This window comes from Monodon monoceros, unplaced genomic scaffold (assembly GCF_005190385.1).
Source record: "Monodon monoceros isolate NGI ecotype Baffin Bay Population unplaced genomic scaffold, NGI_Narwhal_1 Super_Scaffold_21, whole genome shotgun sequence".
Taxonomy (NCBI): Eukaryota; Metazoa; Chordata; class Mammalia; order Artiodactyla; family Monodontidae; genus Monodon; species Monodon monoceros.
Genome location: NW_021703778.1, coordinates 106,468,643 through 106,491,518, shown reverse-complemented (window position 1 = coordinate 106,491,518; position 22,876 = coordinate 106,468,643). Strand labels below are relative to the sequence as shown.

Sequence of the window (22,876 nt, the reverse complement as noted above, 5' to 3'; positions counted from 1 at the left end):
CAATGTAATTCTGTTCAGCAATAAAAAGGAATGCACTATAAATCCATTTAAGAATATGGGTGAATCTTAAATATGTTTTGCTAAGTGAAAGAAGCCAGACTCAAAAGACTACATACTATATGATTCAATTTATAAGACATTCTGGAAAAGGTAAAACAATGGAGGCAGAAAACAAGTAAGTGTTGCCAGGGTTTGGGGTGGATTCAGGGTTTGGCTGCAAGGGGACTTGGAGGAATGTTCTGGGGGTAAAGGAACTGTTTGTATCTTTATCACGGTGGTATTACACGACTGTATGCATTTGTCAAAACTTACAGACCTATGCACCCAAGAGTGAATTTTACTGTATATAAAATTTTTACTTCACTCTGTATGACAGACTCTAGGTCCATCTGCCTCACTACAAATAACTCAATTTTGTTCCTGTTTATGGCTGAGTAATATGCCATTGTATATATGTGCCACATCTTCTTTATCCATTCATCTGTTGATGGACATTTAGGTTGTTTCCACGTCCTGGCTATTGTAAATAGTGCTGCAATGAACATTGTGGTACATGACTCTTTCTGAATTACGGTTTTCTCAGGGTATATGCCCAGTAGTATTGCTGGGTTGTATGTTAGTTCTATTTTTAGATTTTTAAGGATTCTCCATAGTGGCTGCATCAATTTACATTCCCACGAACTGTGCAGGAGGGTTCCCTTTTCTCCACACCCTCTCCAGCATTTACTGTTTCTAGACTTTGCACAGGGAGATCAGCTTGGTGCTTTGTGACCACCTAGAGGGGTGGGATAGGGAGGGTGGTAGGGAGGCTTAAGAGGGAGGGGATATGGGGATATATGTATGCATATGACTGATTCACTTTGTTGTACAGCAGAAACTAACACAACATTGTAAAGCAATTATGCTCCAATAAAGATGTATAAAATATATATATATATACATATAAAATTTTTAACTGTAAAAAAGAAAGAATCAGCACTTAGAGCTTAAAAAAATCATATTACAGATTTTTGAGGGTAAGGACCCTGGCTTCTTTTTCATCCTAGTGCCATACAGTAAGTGTGCATGTGTTTAAAGCTTGTATAAAGTAAATTTTGTCTACATCAGGTCATAGTGAGATTTCTGTAGTCAGACACTTCTATGTTCTTGAGACCAACTAGGTTTATTTTTACCAGAGATTTTTTTAATACACATAGGAAAAGAAATAAATAAAAGAGATCATTCATTAAAGCATCCCCAAAGGCATTCCCAAGAATTGTTTTGTCTTATGTAACAAAGGAAGACTTTATTTTATAATGTATCTGCATAAATAAGAGCTTTTCCCCAAAATGAACCAATGATGTATTTTTTTAAAGGCAGAAATAACAGAAGAGAAATACATGTGACCCTTTACAGTGTTTTTCTTTCCCCCTACATTTGAAAATGTGACAGCCCCTCGCCTCCAGCACCTCAGCTGCAGGATCAGGATGCGGAAGGATTATTAACGAGGGCGCTCCCATTCTGTTTTCAAACCCACATAATACCCGTTAAAAAAATAGCCTTGCTGAAAGAATATTATACATCTTTCACACCATATTTGGAGATTTCTGACAGCCAGCTCCAAAGAAGTACAACACTCTGTAGTCTTTGTCAACCAGAACGACTTTTCTTTACATAGAATCAAGAAGCAGTGCCTGTTTTCCCCAGAGATTCTCCCAGCCCAATATTCCCCAAGTCAAATGTGTCAGGGGAAACTACATCTTGCTGTGGGATTCAGATGTAGTTAATAGAAAGAAACGCTACTGTTGTTGCGGTACTTATGGTGGTGACGATCTAAAAAGTTCTCATGACAGCAGAAATGACACTTTTGACATGCTATATATAGAGGCAGAAGTGTACCATTTAGAATCTGCAATGGATCGTGACTCAGTCTGCTTGTTCTCACACTTGGTATTGTTCCTTGGCACCACTGTGTGTCTTAAAGCACACACCAGTTCTGCCAGTCACAGACCTCCTTAGCGGATCCTCATTATCACCATGGCACAGAATCAAACCCCCATTCAGCTCTCTCTGCTTTTAAGAAGAGTATCTTTTAAGCTTTACATCAATGTCATGTCAGAAAACTAGGGAGCTCCCTGCTTATGGATTTGCCCTATTGAATAGAAAACAAGTAAATGGAATAGTCAGTGTTTGTGCTGCAACAAAGGAAAGCTCCCAGCCCTAACATTTACCCCACTGGGCTAGCCAATATCAGGGAAAACAGTCTTCTGCCTCTGGGGCAATAACCTTCGCGAAATCGGGAACATTCATGTTTTCTGTCCTTCTCGACAACCTTCATGTTTTCTGTCCTTCTCGACAACCTTCGCTCTTCGCCATGAGGGAACAGGAAGAAACTCTTCCAACTTTACTTTCATCTGAAAGGCCATGCATATTCTGTTTGCCACCCTGACTGCTTTTATAGTAATGGAAAAATTTCTGAGTAATGGAAAATATCCTGAGGCCATGATGGTTCCTGAGAATAAAATAAGCAGAAAATGGAATGGAAGAGAGAAAGTTATAGAAGGCCCAGAGACAAGGTAAGAAAGAAAGAGAGGCTAAGGGGAGCCAAAAGAAAAAGGGTCAGTGTCTGGGCAGACTGAAGAACACTTTGAGAATTTCATGAGGGCCACAAAACCTTTACATAAATGCTATTCTCTGCTCAGGCAGTTATCTCTGTTCGGATATCTGTTCGGATATCTGTTCGGATAATTCAAGGTTCTGCTCTTTATCCCCAGCTTCATTACTTACATGCAAGGCATTTTCCATTGAGAGGGCATTTGTTCTTTTTTTAAAAATTTTATTGAAATATAGTTCATCTACAACGTTGTGTTGATTTCTGCTGTGCAGCAAAGTGACTCAGTTATGTGTGTGTGTGTGTATATATATATTACATATATATATATACACACACACATTCTTTTTCATATTCTTTTACATTATGGTTTATGACAGGATATTGAGTATAGTTCCCTGTGCTATACAGTAGGACCTTGTTTATCCATCCTATGTATAATAGTTTGCATCTGCTTATCCCAAACTCCCAATCCATCCCTCCCCCATGCCCACTAACCCCCTTGGCAACGACAAGTCTGTCCTCTATGTCTGTGTGTCTATTTCTGTTTTGTAGATATGTTCATTTTTGTCATATTTTAGATTCCACATATAAGTGATGTCATAAAGTATTTGTCTTTCTCTTTCTGACTTACTTCACTTAGAAGACATTTGTACTTAATGTTCTATCCCACATTGTATGGTACCACAACTTTCCTACCACCACCAAGAATCTTCTTTCACTTGCCTCGGGGGTCACAGCATATAAGCACCCACTTACCTCGCCCTCGCCCCTCCCCCCAAAAACAGACTGAGCAACCTTGTCTGTCTGTACATCTCTATATGCCATTAAAAAATAATTCTTACCATATAAAAGAGCTGGTAAAATTTAGATGTGTTTTTGTGTTTTCTGTGTATTCATTCATGAAGTTGTTTTTTGTGTTTTTTTTTTTTTTTCAGTACGCGGGCCTCTCACTGTTGTGGCCTTGCCCGTTGTGGAGCACAGGCTCCGGACGCGCAGGCTCAGCAGCCATGGCTCACGGGTCCAGCCGCTCTGCGGCATGTGGGATCTTCCCGGATCTGGGCACGAACCCGCGTCCCCTGCATTGGCAGGCGGACTCTCAACCACTGCGCCACCAGGGAAGCCCCATGAAGTTGTTTTTTAATTGAGCAGTGTATCAATATATAATTTGTTTTGTTCTAAAGGTTTTTACAAAGTGAAAAAAAAATTTTATGTATTAAAAGGCATGCTTATTTTTTTAAATTAGAAGAAATAAAATTATAATGAAGAAAATTTATAAAATACTGTAATTCCATATACAAAAACAAACTATATTACCTTTTACTATATTATGTCCTTGACACTTGTTTCATTTAACATGTCCTGAATCTTTCAGAATGTGTATCAGTTAGGATTGACTAATCTATGCTGCAGTAACAAAAATCCCCAAATCTCAGTGGCTTAATACTACAAAAGTTTATTTCTTGCTCATGTTACATATCCCAAATGAGTCAGTGGAGGGCTCTGTACCACACATTCACTTACGGACCCAGGCTGATGGAAGCTCCGTCATCCTGTGGCTGCAAAGGTTGGAATGCTCTGCCTGCTCAATTTTCAAAGTAAGAGAAGGGAGAGATTAGAAAATCTTACAATGGCTTTTAATTGCCTCGATTTGGAAGTGGCACACCTGACTTCCACATTCCACCTTGGCCAGAGTGAATTACATGGCTCTACCTCACTACAAGGGTATGACAGAAAATGAAAGGAGTAAGTGAAATATCTAGTAGGTATTACTGTCTCTGCCAGATGAGGATGGGGAAAGAAAAGAACTCCATTGTTTTAATTTTTATTTCTTTGATTCTTTGCCCTGTGCTTTAAAATGCTCCATTGTTCTGGGTGAAAAAACTCAAGACAATTCAGGACTTCAAGAAATAAGGCAATACAACAATTTGTATGAAATGAGAAAAATTAAATAATTTTCATATAAATTATTATAAAGATATCTTTTGAAACTAGATAGTAAATAAGTTATCTACTTATACTTAAAAAGCAAGTTCAGTTTCTCAAAGTTTTAAAGCAGCTAGTTTATAATCTCAGAAGTTTTGCCAGAACTTTTTCACCAAGAGCAAGTAAAATATCACCAATTTTGAAAAACAAATTTTGCAGATATTTTCTTCAATCACGTATGGAAATCATTTATCATTTTTGTCCCAAACAGTAGAATTTTTAAAAATTGGATTGGTTAGGTGCATTCAGCATTTTGGGAAGGTCTGTGAATTAATCGTTTGAAGTATAGGTAAATAATACAAGATATATTTAAATATGCTATAAAGCATATTATAAATATTATAACCTTGATAAGGCCATAAAAATCATTATCCTATGAAAGAAAAGCTCACTTGTATAGTTAGATTTTTGAAAAGTGTATGATGTACAGAAAAATCATATTGAACACAAAGAACAAAGTAAACATATTGGATCAGAATCTTTGATAAATGAATCTGAGTAAATGTTACTAAATCGATAAACACACTGTTGGTTTGAAGAGAGAGAAAGAAATTTTGTTCCTGTTTGCTTTTCGTTACTACCTTCCTACCTCTAATGTTTAATTTTCTCATTAATTTATGAGGTGACTTTATCATGTTTATAAGTCAAGGAGAGGATGGCCGTCTATATTTCATTGTTTCTATGGCATACTTTTTCTTGGTTCACATTTTCATATTTCTGATATCGGGATGCATTTTGCAGTTGCTGTTAGCGAGACATCAGTCATGACTTTTAGTCACTGTCAGCACATGCGTGTCAAAGCTTAGAGGATGGGGGAAGCAATTGAAAGAATGTCTTGGAGACAACAGTGGAGCAGTCATAGGAAATGGCGTATAACACTTTTGATAGCACAGAGTGTAATACTGTGTGGAAAGATATCCTCAACGTTCCTGAGTATGAGAGGAATCGACCTGTGAATAGAGTTTTAGGAATACCTTGTTCAACTTATTTGCCTACATTTTCCTTTCTGTCTAGGCTCAAGAGAGAGATATATGTGAGTGATAAAGTGTTCTAGCCTAGTTTAATGGCAACGTTTATTTTTCTTTACAAGTGATGATATCTTAGGGTCAATAAAATCGAGTTTTAGAGAATAGAAGAGGACAAAAAGTTGAAAACTTGAAAGACGGGTTACGGTACTAGAAGAGGCAAAAGTGGTAAGGTCACTGACATAAATAGAGGAGTTACCTTGGCAAAGAAGGTGAAATTCTTTCTCTGTTGGAAGGAAAGGAGAAGATGAACTTTCTTCTAATATCCCATTTTTCCTTATACCCACCTCTCACTCATGCTGCTGCAGAAATCCAAGTCAGTCTATGAAGAGGAAATGATTATCCTGTTGCACATTGACACCAGAGAATCCAAATAATAAAATCTGTCATTTATTCAACAAGCCTGCTATATTCCAGGCTTTGTACTAGGTGCTTTATTTGCAGATCAGAAGAAAAAATTTGAAAGTGCACTTGTTTCAGTGTCCTAACTTTGAAAGTAAAAGTTAAGGCAGGTGAGGTTTCTCAGAGGTGTTTTGAAGGAGGAGGAAGGGAAGGCAAAAGCCTGATATGACAATTTTAATAGGCGATTCATAGATGCCATGGCTCTAGTGTTCTACAGAAGATATTGGGTCATACTAATGTAAGGTCATCTGTGAGTACACATTCAAGTCTAGAGTAAAGTGACAAATTTAGAATAGCCTTTATAGTATAAAAATAAATACCACTCATAGAGCCCATCTATAGATGCAACAGTAGGCTAAGTGTTTTACATTCATTTCTTCATTTACTTATAAGGAATAATTGTTGGGAGGCAGTACAGTGAAGTGCTATAAAGCATGGGTTCTGGATGTTTAAATCCTGCTTCTGCTATGTGTTAACTATATGGCCTTGATCAAGTTAGTTACCTTCTCGGTCCCTCAGTTTCCTCATCTGTAAAATGGAGATGATAATAGTGCCCCCTTCATTATGTTGTTGTTAAGGATCAAGTGAGTTAATTGTAAAGGGCTTAGAAGAGTGCCATTATTTTCACCTTTTTTATGCATGAGAAGATCAAGACGGAGGAATCTTTGTGATACTTACTACGATAAAACCTATGTTTCAGGTAAGGAGACCGAGGCATGGAGAGGTTAGGGTCATATACTTAGTAAGTGGCAAAAGCTGTGACTTGCTGTTAGGTCTCTCTGATGCCAAATCCTATACTGCCTTCCTAATATGGTTGGCACTCAATTTGAGGTGAAAAACAATTGCTGAGCAACAGAGTAGACCCAGCTGAAGAGCATAGATTTTTTAGTGAAAGCACCCAATGAGTTTGGTGACTTAAATTTCTGTAGACGAATATGTGCGTGATATTTGTGTGTGTATAAATTTAAAGATTTTTCTTTGTATCTTTTATGTATATATGCTTATATATGCAATTATCATACAGTATATTTTAAACAAAACACAAAAACCATAATTCATTAAGAAAAAACATGATATATCAGTATTAAAATGTCCTTCTGACAAGTCATGAGAAAGTTATAAAACAAACACCATATAGAGAAGAGATTTTTACAAACATATATGAGATATAATAGTAGTATTCAGAATATATAAAGAACTCCTATAAATATGACAAAAAGACAAACATCTCAAAAGAAAATTGGATAAAAATACATGAAAAAGCAACTCACAAAATAGGAAAGCTAAATGGCCAATAATTATGAAAAAATCTTCCAGTTTGGCAATCATTAAGGAAATTTAAATTAAGATAGGGAGATTTTATTTTATGCCCATCAGATTGGCAAATGGTCTGACAATATAAATATAAAATGTTGGTGAGCATAGAGAAAGAATTATCAAACAGTTCTGGTGGGAATGTAAATTCACATAACCCTTTAGAGAACCAGTTGGTACTAGGTAGTAAAGATGAAAGTGTGTAAAGATGTGTATAAGGATATTCATACAGTATTGCACATAATAGTGAAAAATGGGAAATATCTAATAGGGGAGTGGGAAAATTTATAGTATGGTCAATTATATAATGAAATGCTACCTAGCAGTTAAAGTGAACAAGCTACTTACACATTGTTCATGTAACACATTGTTGAGTGATAAAAAGCAAGTTGAAGAATATGCACAGAATGAGTGCATATATGAATAATTAAAAGAACATACAAAGCAATGTCATATATTATTTATACATAGATGTATGTTATAAAATGACCTAGAAGTATATACAAGACCTAGAAGTATACAAATCAAATAATGATAGCATCTGAAGAGGGAGGGAGGGAGGGGTACAGGGTGGAGAAAAGTAACAAATACTATTTCAAATTTTTCTGAAATGCTCTATTTTTTAAAAATCTGAAACAAAGTGACAAACTATAAGCATTTGTTAGTTCTGGTATGTGAATAGTACATGCATGATGATGATGATGATGTGTGTGTGTGTGTGTGTTTGCATTTTTACTGTATTTAAATTTTTTTCCTCCAAATATTTAATGAGAAAACAGAGCTTCCAGGAGGTCACTGCAATGAGGAAATGGTATTGTTGATTGAACAATGCAAATTTCAAAAGAAGAGTGATTGGCTCCAAAATGCTTCCCTTGACCCTACAACTCTGCCAGACTACTTTCTCTTCTCTCTAAATTCTTTCGCAACCAATATAAATGCAGGTGTTAATTTGGGAGTTTAACCCCTTGACCCAGTGACGTAGTAACGTAGATTATTTTTCCAGATTCGCAGAAAGCCCTGTAAGGCTTCAAGGCAAGAGACAGAGCAAGAGGAGTAATTTTGATCAGTAGTGCTCAGATTGCAATAATTCTCATCAATTTCTGTGTGGACACTGTTCAAGGCAATTTGTAAATTGTAAGGTTTAAAAGTAAAAGCCCAGAGTTTAGTAGGTAGGGTTTGGGGATGGGGCAGGGCAAGGCTTGGCATCACATGTTGAGTGGCCCCAGTGGAGGGGTGACCCTGTGTGGCTGGGACAGTGGATGAGAGCCCTGCAACTTGAACAGGTGACAGTCCTTACATTGGAAGCAAAGCCAGTCCTGCTCCCCAACATGGACCTCCCCTAGGGTTCCTGAAACTGCTGGACTCTCCCTCTGTTTTCCATGCTGGTACTGGGTCGTTGCTCAGACGATCAATCAACTTTTTTTTTTTTTTTTTTTTTTTTGCGGTACGCGGGCCTCTCACTGTTGTGGCCTCTCCCGTTGCGGAGCACAGGCTCTGGACACACGGGATCAGCGGCCATGGCTCATGGACCCAGCCGCTCCGCTGCACGTGGGATCTTCCCGGACCGGGGCACGAACCCATGTCCCCTGCATCGGCAGGCAGACTCTCAACCACTGTGCCACCAGGGAAGCCCTCAATCAACTTTTAATGGCTCTTCCTCACTTTTCAAGGAATACTGTACTCAGTGAAGTGGATACTGAAGAGATAGAGATATAAGCCACTTAGAAGAGGAATGGCATAACTACATTAAAAAATCTCTTCCGTAAGGGGACTAAGAAAAGATTTTTGATTAGCTATGCATCCTTTCTTCTGCCATCACAACTCAGAAATCAGCAAATAAAATTCCTTTGGAATAGGACTTCTCTGCTGAGATAATTTTAGGCTTAGATTTTGTGGGTAAAATTCTTTCTTCCTTTTAATTAAACTCCCTCAACAGAGATCTCTCACTTCTGGTACGTAGAGACTTCAGCACAAATTTCCCTCGATTTTATACATTTCCCAAAAAGGCCGACTGTGAAATATTTGCAGTGTCGCAGTTTCCTTCCTTTCGATATTTATTTTTCCCTCAGAGGAATACGTTTCCATGATGACATGTAACTACTACTTGGACTCATGTGGTGTATCACTCAGAAAACCTTTCTAAGCCTTAATAACATCTTCACTCCCATTTGCTATTGTAGTGTATGGCGCTGACAAACTCGGAAAGTTTGTGGTCTTTCCCAGCACCTGCTTTTTTTCAAATATGCAATTGAATTTTTCACAGTTGAACTCTAACATTTCTCTCCTAACTGAGCGAAGTTTTACAACACATTTGAAATGTTTCTGAGCCTGGGCATATGTTCCTGTTTATCCAACACGAAGCTGAGGCCTCTTTGAACTTTCATCTCCTGATAATGTTCCTCGTATTTTAACATCATAACACTCTAAGATTGGAACTGTTTGGAGGCTTTTGTGCTTTCCAAAGGCTTTTCTCCTTTTTCTCTCCTCCGTGTTTCTCGTCTCTCATTTTAAGCAGCTGTGCAAGGGCTGCAGTAGCAGAGTGTATCGGTGGTCAGTGCCAATAAACCTTTGGTATGTACCCTCTGTTTTCTCAGTGGGGAATTTTCTAAGCATCTTTATCTTACACATATTTAAAATCCTACGAGACCTTCTGGAGAGTTCCAGTACACCATCGTGGGTGTCAGAAGCCCAATCTATGCCAAACGTCTTTGCTCCTGAGTTGAGCCCCTTCAGTTTTTCTTCTCAGATGCATTTCCAGCCCCCTGTTTGTTCTATTTCTCATGTGTTGCTTCCCATAGGTAATGAGAGACTAGCGTAACAAAGCCTCATCTCCATTAGGAAATGGAATGATGTGGTTACAGGTTGATATACTAAAATACTAAACCTCATCTGGAATCTATCAGGTTTGACTTTTTATCTTTTGTGAGGTTTGTTTTTTTAAAGAAAAGTCTGGCTCAGAGAAACCTGAAAATGACTTTCTTTGGCTTTTTAACACCTTCTTCACACACCACAAGAATATTATCCAGAATGCATTTGGCCCCCTGTCTGCCATGAAACCTTGGTGAGATATTTCTCTGGAGTTCCTCCAAAGCTGGAGGAGCCCACATGGCACCCTTTTACACCTCTAGGAAAGAAAGAAGGTATTCAGACTACATTTATTGGCTGATTTCTTGGTTGGCTCCAAAATACCAGCTTTATTTGAGCATTGGTACCTTATGCTAGGAAAATATTACCTTCTCAGTCCCTCTTTTTAGATAGAGTTTGACATATTCTTCACCCTTTTTTATCTTCTCCTACCTCTTCTCATGATAGGGCATAATAAGTCTCTCACATGAGTTCTAAGGGAATGGATAAAGTGATAAAATGTTTTAAGACACAGTAATTATTTGGGCCGCACAAAAGCAAAACTTTAGCATTGTTGTCCAAAAGATTAGAACCTCCGATTTTAACAAAATTTACAATTGCAGCATCTCATGTGAGCAGATTTTTATTTCAGCCTAATGTTGTCTGCACTATTAATTATCTTTGAGTTCTTCATAAAAAGAACAATTTGTAAATCCAAGATGTCATCATAATTATGTTTTTGTCTTCCTTGAAATTTACTTAAGTGATTGGGCAAAAATGGACTTCTCAGTAATTCTTTTTCTTCATCTGTATTTAAAAGCTTAATTTTTCTATATGTCTTTTATCCATGATTGTATTTTCAAAGACGAAAGTAGCAATTAATTAATTTGTTTGGTATAGATATGCTGACTCAATAATTGGGTCATCTGGATCTGGAATCTACTCTAGGGCCTAAAATACTTGACTGAACTGTCTAAGACTTCCTGAAATTTTTTTTTTTTTTTTTTTGGCTGTGCCATGCAGCTTATGGCCCTGAACCCAGGCACCCCTGGCAGTGTAAGTGTGGAGTCCCAACCGCTGGACTACCAGGGAATTCCCTGAAATTTTTAATTAGAAAGACGAGACAGTCAATTTTATTTCCCAGGAGATCCAACGCGGCAGAAAATCTAATCATAAGGAAGTTTTGTCCTTAGTTTGGTTGTCTGAAAGAATAATGTGTTCCTAACTAGGAGTCAGATCAACTCACATAACTTAGAAAATCTACACAAACATTCTCCAGATGTGTGGTCAATGGTCATGTGAGGCAGAGAAATCTATTTACTCCCTTTAGTATTCAGTATATTCTGTACTTCTCCTAAGTTTTTTTTTCTTTGTTTTGTTTGTTTTTTTAATTAATTTTTATTGGAGTACAGTTGATTTACAATATTGTGTTAGTTTCTGCTGTACAGCAAAGTGAATCAGTTATACATATACATATATCCACTCTTTTTTAGATTCTATGCCCATATAGGTCATTACAGAGTATTGATTAGAGTTCCTGGTGCTATATAGTAGGTTTTTATTAGTTACCTATTTTATATATGTGTATATGTCAATCCCAATCTCCCAATTTATCCATCTTGCCCCCCCTTTCCCCTTGGTAACCATAAGTTTGTTTTCTACATCTGTGACTATTTCTGTTGTCTCCTAAGTTTTTGATAGACTGAGTTATGTTTTGAATCAAAGATTTTAGAAAGATTTATTAGAAATGGTTAAAGGTCTACATTTCCATTTTTTGCATAATCATTAAGGGACCATCACATAACTGATTCTCCTTCTCCTAATCTTTCTGTTTTCTAATTAATTTGTCACACATTTGTTATGTACTTATTCATTCAGCTATTATCTCTCAAAAGCCTAGAAGGTTCAACACAAATTAGTCTTTTAAATAACTGCCAAGTTAATTGAGTATTTTAATTGAGTATGAGTATTTAGCTTTACTTTTTCCTGTAATTCACATAACCTGTGTATCATTGGCAACTTCCAAGGGCTTTTAATTACAGTAAAATACTTGTGACCTGTGTGCTATAAAACCTCTGATGGTGTGTACCATACTTCTGTGCACAAAATTAAGTATACCAGAAATATATGAAAGTCTACTAATGCAAATAATCTTACTGAAAATAAAGTCGAAAGGTGTGCCTCAGAGATATTGTGGGTTCAGTTCTAGACCACCACCATAAAGTGAATATCACAAAAGAGTCACATGAATTTTTTGGTTTCCAAGTGCATATAAAAGTTATAGACTGTAGTCCAATAAGTATGCAGTAGCAGTATGTCTAAAAAACACAATGTGCATACCTTAAATCAAAACTACTTTATTGCTACAAACTGCTAACCATAATCTGAGCCTTCAGCAAGATGTAGTCTTTTTGCTGGCGGTGGGTCTTGCCTTGATATCGATGGCTGATGGTTGATCAGGGTGGTGGTTGCTGAAGATTGGGGTGGCCATGGCAAGTTCTTCAAATAAGACGGTGGGGAAGTTTGCCTCATCAATTGACTTCCTTTTATGAATGGTTTCTCTGTAGCATGCAATGCTGTTTGTTAGCATTTTAGGCACAGTAGAACTTTCAAAATTGGAGTCAGTCCTCTCAAACACTGCCACTGCTTTATCAACTAAGTCTCTGTAATATTCTAAAGCTTTTGCTGTCACTTCAACAATCTTCACAGCATCTTCACCAGGAGTACGTTCCATCTCGTGAAACTGCTTTCTTTGTTCATCCATAAGAAGCAACTCCTTATCCCTTAAAATTTTATCACGAGATTTCAGCAATTCACCTCTTCAGGCTCCACTACGAATTCAGTGACTTCCTCCACTGAAGTCTTGAACTCCTCAAAGCCATCTATGCAGGATGGAATCAACTACTTCCAAATTCTTGTTAATGTTGATATTTTGACCTCTTCCCATTAATCGTGAACGTCCTTAATGATATCTAAAGTTGGGAAACTTTCCAGAAGGTTTTCAATTTACTTTGCCCAGGTTCATCAGAGGAATCACTCTGGCAGCTATAGCCTTACAAAATGTATTTCTTAAATAATAAGACTTGAAGTTGAAATTACTCCTTGATGAATGGGCTGAAGAATAGATATTATGTTAGCAGGCATCAAGACAACATGAATCTTGTGGTACATCTCCGTCAGAGCTCTTCGGTGACTAGGTGCATTGCCAATGAGTAGTAGCATTTTGAAAGGAATCTTTTCTCTCAGCAGTAGGTCTCACAGTGGGCTTAAAATATTCAGTAAACCATGTTGTAAGAAGATGTGCTATCATCCAGGCTTTATTGTTCCATTTAGAGGGCATAAGCTGAGTATATTTGGCATAATTATTATTTTTTTTTTTTTGCGGTACGCGGGCCCCTCACTGTTGTGGCCTCTCCCGTTGCGGAGCACAGGGTCCGGATGCGCAGGCTCAGCGGCCATGGCTCACAGGCCCAGCCGCTCTGCAGCATGTGTGATCTTCCCGGACCGGGGCACGAACCCGTGTCCCCTGCATCGGCAGGCAGACTCTCAACCACTGCGCCACCAGGGAAGCCCTGGCATAATTCTTAAGGGCCCTAAGATTTTCAGAATGGTAAATGAACGTTGGCTTCAACTTAAAGTCCCCAGCTGCGTTAGCCCCTAGCAAGAGAGCCAGCCTGTGCTTTGAAGCCAGGCATTGGCTCCTCCTCTCTAACTATGAAAGTCCTCGATGGCATCAGCCGCCAGTATAAGGCTGTTTTATCCACATTGAAAATCTACTGTTTAGTGTAGCCACCTTCATCCATTATCTTAGCTAGATCTTCTGAATAACTTGCTACAGCTTCCACATCAGCACTTGCTGCTTTACCTTGCCTTTTTATGTCATGAAGATGGCTTCTGGCTTCTTTCTTTAAACCTTGTGAACCACTTTCTGGTAGCTTCAGACTTTTCTTCTGTAGCTTCCTTACCTCTTTCAGCCTTCCTAGAATTGAAGAGAGTTAGGGCCTTGCTATGGATTAGGCTTTGGCTTAAGGAGATGTGTGGCTGATATGATCTTCTGTCCAGACCACTACAACTTTCTCCATATCAGCAATCAGGCTGTCTCGCTTTCCTATCATTTGTGTGTTCACTGGAGCAGCACTTTTAATTTCTTTCAAGAACTTTTCCTTTGCATTCACAACTTGGCTAACTGTTTAGCACAAGAGACCTAGCTTTTGGCCTATCTCGACATTCCACATCCTTCCCTCACTAAGCTTAATCATTTCCAGTTTTTGATTTAAAGTGAGAGACATGCAACTCTTGCTTTCACTTGAACACTTAGAGGCCATTGTAGGGTTATTAACTGGCCTAATTTCAATATTGTTGTGTCTCAGGGAATAGAGAGGCATGAGGAGAGGGAAAGGGACTGGAAAGTGGCTGATGGGTAAGCTATCCAAACATAAGCAACATTTATCAGTTAAGTTCACTGTCTTACATGGGCACAGTTTGTGGTGCCCCAAAACAATTACAATAGTAGTATCAAAGATCACTGACCACAGATCACCATAACAAATATAGTAATAATGAAAAAGTGAAATATTGCAAGAATTACCAAAATGTGGCTCAGGGACACAAAGTGAGCAAATGCTGTTGGAAAAATAGCACCTAGAAACTTACTCTACATTGGGTTGCTATAAACCTTCAACTTGTGAAAACGCAGTATCTGTGAAGCACAATTAAACAAGGTATGCCTGTACATGAAAACTGAGAAAGGAATCAGAATTAAGAATTGAAGAGTGAAGTAGTCATAGGGCAACAACACTAGTGTTTAACTGAAACTAGCATTGTTTTCAGTTAAACATTTCAGTTAAACAGAGGTCAAAAAATTATTTTAATTTTAATTATAATGTGCAACACAAATGTCAAAATGATTCTTAAGAGAAAGCACCAAATGTTCAAAATAATGTTTTAGTCTCAAGTAGGTGAAACTAAACATTTACACTGTATTAACAAAATGATGAAGGGCAGGGGGTGGGTGGGTTGAAAGAAGTAGAAGTTTGTTAGATGCCTTATCTTAAAGAAATGTTCTACAGATGAGTTGTTTATTTTTAGTTACTATTATTAATTTTCAAGTTATAAGAGTAGTTATGTTTGTTATACATATCACTTGAAAACAGCTTCTATTTACTGATTTAATTTTTTTTCTCTGTACCTACTTTTTGTTTTTCCAGTATTTCTGAAATGAGCCAGTTTATAAGGACTTATTTCAGCTATTCTTGGATATATTCTGCAAAATGAAATTCTAATAGTGCTTTCTCTAAGTACATGAAACTTTGAATTTTTATTCAATCAGGATTCAATGATGAAATCTAAAACCAAAATTTAATTTGTATTTTCCCCCAAGAATCTGTTGTTAAAGCTGCCAATTATAAGTAAAATAGTCAAATAGACTAACAAATGAAGAATGAAGAGGAATAATGTATGGATCAAGGATGATTGTACATGTCGGTTTTGTCTGTGATATTATTGAGACTTACCAACATGGGGGAAAATGAATCTCACTGGGGTGCTAAGTTATCATTAAACCAGAGGAAGAAGGAGGAGACCTGGCTAGTCTCTGCTGAAAGATTTAGGCAGGGTACGTGTGGAAGCACATGGGAAAGAGTGTCAAGAGATGGGTCACCAGCAAGCCTATATTCCCGACTGAGGCCCAGAATGTCTTCTAGAGATTGCCCTAAGTCCCCCAGATTCAGTTTATGGGTTTAAAAGTTAGCTTCCTCTTGTCCACGTATCACAGGTACTCTAAATGAGTACTGAGCTGGAGGATAGGCTACCTAAGCTGCTCTTGAGTCATCTCTTAACTAATGATAGGAAGGAAATGAACACTATCTAGGAAAGTACAAAATGAGCATAATGGCAAGCAATGATGTGCCTTTTGCTGAAGCAGTAACTTTACCGGGCTCGGAAAGGATATGAGGAAATCCTTGGGGAAAAAAACACGTTTCAAGAATCTTAAGTAAGCCAGCAATTCCACATGCATACGGCCATTTTATTTTTAAAGAGACAAAAAAAAAAAAAAGAGGAACCGCCCTTTCAAATATATAAAGCAATTGGATTCTTCGTATACAATACCACTTTAAAAAAAGTATCTTTATTTACATGTATTAGGAACAATAATGAAAAGCTTAAAAGTGGAGTGCTTAAAAATGAGTTGAAGAATATTCTTGACACATTTCAGGTTGCCTAATCATGCTTTTGAAATATTTTGAAATGATATAGGCAACTTAAAAATGAAAGTCTTCATTTTTTTTGGAAAAACAATATCAAATATGTTTTTAAAAGAACATTTCTGCCTATTTGAGAGCTTCTTGCATTTTTTTACCAGACCAAATATGAAAAAATACAAACTAACTCCAACTTATTGATTAATTCAAAAATTCAGGTTTTTGGATTTTTTTGGCTGTGCTGCACAGCTTGTGGGCATCCTCGTTCCCTAACCAGGGACTGAACCTGGGCCCTCGGCAGCAAAAGTGTGGAGTCCCAACCACTGGACCACCAGGGAATTCCCAAAATTTCAGTAATATTTTTATCATTAACTATGAAAGGTGCTGAGGTTCTACCCTTGTGAAGCTGGCATGGCAACTATAACAAAACAATCCCTAAAGTTAAAAACCTACCTCAAAAGGAAAGTATCCAAAATGATGGTACTTGTGCTAGGGTGATCAGTTTATGGGTGATCTTTTCCCCTTTTTTATTTTCTCAGTTTCGTGTAATGTGAATATTATCCTTAAAGTACCAGTGATTGAGATCAGTGTGCTAATAGGTGCTTTATAAACATTGTCTCATTAATCTTAGTGATTAATAACAATCCCTATTTTACACTTGTAGAAACTATAGCTTAAAAAATTAAAAATCATACCTCAAGCACTTATCATGGAGTAATTTGAAACCTAGTTGGTTTTACCTCAAATGCTCACAACCACTATGAAATTTTAGCAAATCACAGAACTTTTAAAGCAATATTTTTTTCCCTTGAATACGATATAATATGTTAAAAGATAAAGTAAGAGAAAATTTTCCTGGACTTGAACTTTGTAAATTAAAATGTTTTTGTGAGAAACATAGCAATTCTTTATTTTCTTTAAATCAACTCGATGTCCAACTCTTCCCTTCCCATTGGGCTGCTGGGCAGCTCATTCATCATTCTTTAAGCTCTTCCTCTTCAAGGTTGCACCAGGGATCCAATATTATAAACAAGCTTCAAGGGGTTCTTGAGATCTATGGATAGTGGTTATCTGTTTCCACTAGTTAGTACTGAAATGTCCATTGTCCAAGCCACACATTCCATTCAGGTCTGGGTAACTCTACAGCTTTTTTGATTAAGTTTTAGGCATAGAGGTCTTTGGAGAGACTGGAAACTTGTAGCCATTCTTCTGTGGGGTCTTGTAATCTCTTTGGGGCATTGTCAGAGAACAGGAAGTAGGTCACTTGCCCACGCCACTCCCCACCAAAACAGCTGTAAAATGTAAAACCTCTGTTGGTGTTGTATGAAACCACCATTTTCCCCAAACTCTTGCTAATCCTTTGAGAGGTAAGGAAGGGTTAACTTGTCCAAAACTGATCTCCTGTAGATTGGCTTCCCAAAGAGAGCAGGGCTCCTGCAAAGCTCCATGGAAACTGGCTATGACCTATGTTTAAGGCCACCAATACTTGGCAGTCTCAAGGCTTGGACCCCAGTTCCTCACTCCATCATGCCAGTCGAGGGGCCACTGCTTCAATTATGAGAGCACGGGGGCAGATTCTTTGCCGACTTGCCACTACGTGCACCTATCTGACTCCCAAGAAAGGGCATTCCTTCCAACTGTGAACACCAAACTGGCAGCTTAGAACTGTAGCAAAGGTTCTGCATATGATGTTGCTATTGAAACTTGGCTTTTAATCCCCGCAGAGAAGGGGTTGGCCTTTCTCAATCCCGCTGCATAAAAGCATCATAGCCCAAGGATCTGAGTTGCTTTCCTCGACCCCAGAGTTGGGCTCTACTAGATTGCTGTGAGGTGCTCCAGGGTACCTGCTCCCATCCCTTGAATGTTTCCCAGGAAAAGCTGCTCAAGAGAGCCTGGCATGTGAAGTGTGTGGCCACTTGAACCTGTTTACACAATACTTTGACATCATCAAATTTAAAAAAATTTCGTTGCCAACCTGAAGGGTATAAAATGATATATATTGTGTTTTTGATATCCATTCCCTTGGCTATTAATGGACTGAGTGTCTTTCCTTATGTTTATTGATCATTTTTGTTTCCTCCTCTGTGAAATTCTTGTTCAGTCTTTGCCTTTTTCTTATTAATTGGTAGAAGTTTACTGGAAACCAATCTTTTGTTTCTTATATGTGGTTCAAACCTTTTTGCCCATTGTTTCTCTTCTAACTTTATTTATGTTATCTGTGTTTGCAAAGAATTTACATTTTCACTCCTGATTTTTATCCAAGCTTTGATACCATATTTTCTTTCTTTTTTTTAAAAATCTGATCTTATTTATTTGTTACTCTTAGAAAATCTTATTTTTGACTTGACTCAGACTAGCATAGAAGCTCTTAGAGAGAGTAGCCTCTGTCTCTTGGAAATGTTCCTGGCATTTCTCCTTGGTCTTCCATTTTCTTGGCCAAAAGTTTAGCGTATTCTTCAACCTCTTCCTTATTTTTATTAGTAAGCTGTTTCTTCAGAGCAATGTGTAGAATGCATGGAGTAACAGGACATAGAATTTGGGCACTCTTGTTCTGGGTTTCTTAATTTCTTTGTGCAGTGATTTTCTAACAGCATCTTGATGGACATCATCTTTTTAGAGAGATTGAAAACTTTACAGATGCTTTTAGCTTTGGGGGGCCTAAGCAATGAGGCACGGCAGTATCCTTCCAGGAATTTCCTACTCTCCCTTTTAAAAAATAACCAAGTTAAGAACACTCAAATTACCATTTCTTTCTCCTATTCTCCTTGGTCTATCACAGGAAAACCCCCTACTCAGTAGCAGATGAACATGACCATGGATCAGGACACACTGGATCATAGGGAAACCTTGTTTGTCATTCCCACCACCGATTCAAGCCACATAACCCTTCCACTTTTCACTCAGAGCATCATCAGCAACTTCTGTGTCCATAGGCTTCTTAACAAAGGCATGCAGTTTTTGTTCATTGTCTATTTCAGTGAGTTTCTGGCAGCTAGTGACGGGGAAGAAGATACCTATCTTCATCCTGAAGGAGCTGCTTTTCCTCTGAGATGCCTTGTGAAAGGGGGAGCCAATCTTATATTTCTAAGTATGTGTTGGACATCTTTCAAAATGAAGTCGTCTTACCTTTCTCTTATGACCTCTCCTTCCAAACTTTTCTGTCTTGCATGGTCCCAAACTACTGTTGTACATAATGACTTGAAACAAAGTCAATTTTGACTTATTTTCCCTTTTTTTTTTTTTAACCTTTAGCCCCTTTCTAAAGACAATAAGTCAAAACACATTTGATGCCAAACAAACACACCACGATGTTACTCCTTTGGCTTTTTTTCAAAGTTGGCAGAGAAAATATTTTATTGTTATTTTTCTTGCAACATGTTCCCTGGGTTCTGAGTTCAGTTGGGGAAGAAAAATGCTTATGCAAATAAACTGTCATGTACCAGTTTTTAGTGAATGAAAGCTATACTGTAAAATGTTTCTATGATTACTTAATATGCAAATAAACTCCTGTATTTACCTTTCCAAAAAAAGGGGTTCTTGGCAAGCCTCCTTTCTTGACCTTTTAATAGAACAGTGTTGTGAGTATGAAGGTGCTCTGGACAGGGCCAGCACTCGCTGTAGCTTTTTCTCCTGGCTCCCCGTTTTCCTATGTGGTTACCTCCAGTCCCATCTATGGGAATTCCTGTGAAAATTTACTATATGTTGCCTTTCTACATGAGGCATACAACCATCAAAATTTTATTTCTCAGTAGCCAACTAGGTAGAAGAAAAATCAGCTGTGATTGTAATTTTAATGCAGCAGAATTTACATTGTTTCCAGGCTGTCTGCCAATTTGTTATTTAGGAAAGTTAACCCAGATGCAGCTTAATCAGTTTGTCTTTTTATTTTAATCATAAAATATTCTCTTGTCAAGATCAGATGAAGGGTAATATCCCCTTAATGGTTTTGCACACCAGACAGGAGTCAGTCCCTAACTTCAGTGAATAGGAACAGCTGGAGGTCCTAATGGGTCCTTCTCTGCCCCCACCCATGGTCTAATGCGGTCACATTCTCTCCTCTCCCATCCAACCTGTTTCTGTTGGCTTCAGCAAAACCGTCAGTAGCTGGGGTGTGTGGCCTCTTGACCAAATAGCTTGGGAAGCAAAATCTGACCTCATTGTGATACGTCTTCCCCTGACCCATAAAAGTTTTCATTATATTAAAAGTGTCTTGGGATTTCCCTGGTGGCTCAGTGGTTTAGAATCTGCCTGCCAATGCAGGGGACATGGGTTCGAGCCCTGGTCCGGGAAGATCCCACATACCACGGAGCAACTAAGCCTATGCACCACAACTACTGAGCCTACAATCTAGAGCCCATGAGCCACAACTACTGAGCCTGTGCCTAGAGCCCGTGCTCCACAACAAAGAGAAGCCACAACAATGAGAAGCCCACGCACCTCAATGAAGAGTAGCCCCCGCTTGCTACAACTAGAGAAAGTCTGGGAGCAGCAACAAAGACCCAACACAGCCATAAATAAATAAATAAATTTACTTTAAAAAGAGTGTCTTGATGAATAGATTTGAATCTTACACTCTCACAGAACATTGGGATCACAACTTATGTTGCACAATTTACAAAGCTGGTCCTGAAGCCATCACATTTTACGTTCTATCATGTTTCTGTCAGTTAAAATGTGTGTGTGTGTGTGTGTGTGTGTATGCAAAACACTAGAACATTGTGATATCATACTGGAATACCAGAAGTTTGTTGTGAGACAGGGTAATGTTGTGGCCCCTGCTCCCAGGTGTCCACCTAGAAACGAGACTGTAGCGGCATTGATAAGCCTAGTGTGTAATGCAAAAATCAAGAGACAGAATAGGTCCCAAACACGTTGATTATTTTCCCGTAAAAGAATAAAAGCTTCAGGGTCCATTTTATATCCTCTACCAAAATATAAATGCTACAGCTCATTCCACGTTCCTTTCTTCACTACCAGTCCTCACTCCCTTCCACCAGCCCCACCGTAGCAGGTAATTATATGATGTATGTGTCCTGGATCTGCTTGCTCTCACACCCCTTCCCTGCTCTCTCCCCGCTCTGCTCTGTGTCAAGAGGCAGCTCTGGTTCCCATGCTTTTCAGACTGGATTGTGGAGGGGGCAATAGGGAGGAATAAGCCAGGGTATCTCCCTCCTTCCCTGCCAGCAGCTTTATGAATCCAACTCTTGGCAGGTGGGCCAAACTATGGTTCCAGCTTCCACTAGTGCTAGGAACACTGCCTTTGCCTTTTATCCCGTCAGTTGTGGGCGAGGGTGGCTTCCTGCTGTTGTTAATCTTTGGATTGCCCCAGTGTCCCTTGTTTGGTGTCTCAGCTCTTTCATCACCCACGGAATCAATTTTCTGCATTAAAGTCTCTTTAACTACTCAGGTGGTTTCTGTTTCCTGGCTAGACTTTGATGATACACATAATTTCCTCAGTACATATGAAATAACCTTTCAGACTTTTTTTTCTAAATCTCTATAAAGACTGAAAATTATTCAGTCACCCACAGAGGGCAAATCCAAAAATAAAACTGCCAAGGGGGGAAGCCCAAGAATATGCAACCTTTTAATTTACTCTGATACATCTGTTGACTTGCTCTATTTAGAATATATTTATTTAAATTAAATATTTCCTCATTAAAGATGATGTAGAAAATGAATCTCCACTTTAATAAATTTCAAGAAGTTGAAATATTGCTTTTTACCTATTCGTATCATTTCTCTGGTTAAACTTTACTGATGGTTAGATTTTTACTTTTACAAAGAGAATTATCTCAGTAGTTTGTGGAGAAGGAAAAATCAGCATATAACATTTTGCATTACTTTTCTCTGGTTAACTGCTACAAAATGTGAACCTAGTAAGAGTAAAAGTAGCTTCCAAGGTTTCCCACTTAATTTCAAACTGAAGCAATGACTTAGAGTAGAGCCCTTTCATCTTTCTTCTATATGACATTAAATATTGACTTTCAGTAAATTGCATCTTGACATTATTCCTCTGTTTTTCAGTGTAAGATGACAGACATTTTTATAAAATAAGAAATAATATTTGGTGTGTATATGTGTGTGTGTTTGTGCACATCTGTGTGTCACACTTTCTGTTTGTTGCTGTATATTTCCCCTGAAAAAAATGGTGAGAGTTCCAAGGAAAAAAGGCACTGATAAGGAAGAGTTAGATATGACATTGTAATAAAAATAGTTAGAATCTGAAATACCTTTTGTAACCATTTAAATGGCTTCCATTCTCCCTTTTCCTTTATTTCTAAAACAAAAACTCTAAGCCTAGTTTTTTTTTGTTTTTTTAAACATCTTTATTAGAGTATAACTGCTTTACAAGTGTGTGTTAGTTTCTGCTTTATAACAAAGTGAATCAGCTATACATATACATATATCCCCATATCTCCTCCCTCTTGTGTCTCCCTCCCTCCCACCCTCCCTATCCCACCCCTCTAGGTGGTCACAAAACACCTAGCTGATCTCTCTGTGCTATGCGGCTG

The 22,876-nt window shown here is 38.1% G+C and overlaps 1 pseudogene; it reads right to left on the bottom strand.

Moving 5' to 3' along the window:
* Nucleotides 1–18,709: 18,709 nt before the first annotated feature.
* Nucleotides 18,710–19,385, bottom strand: LOC114903885 (annotated as a pseudogene).
* Between the last annotated feature and the right edge of the window lie 3,491 nt (nucleotides 19,386–22,876).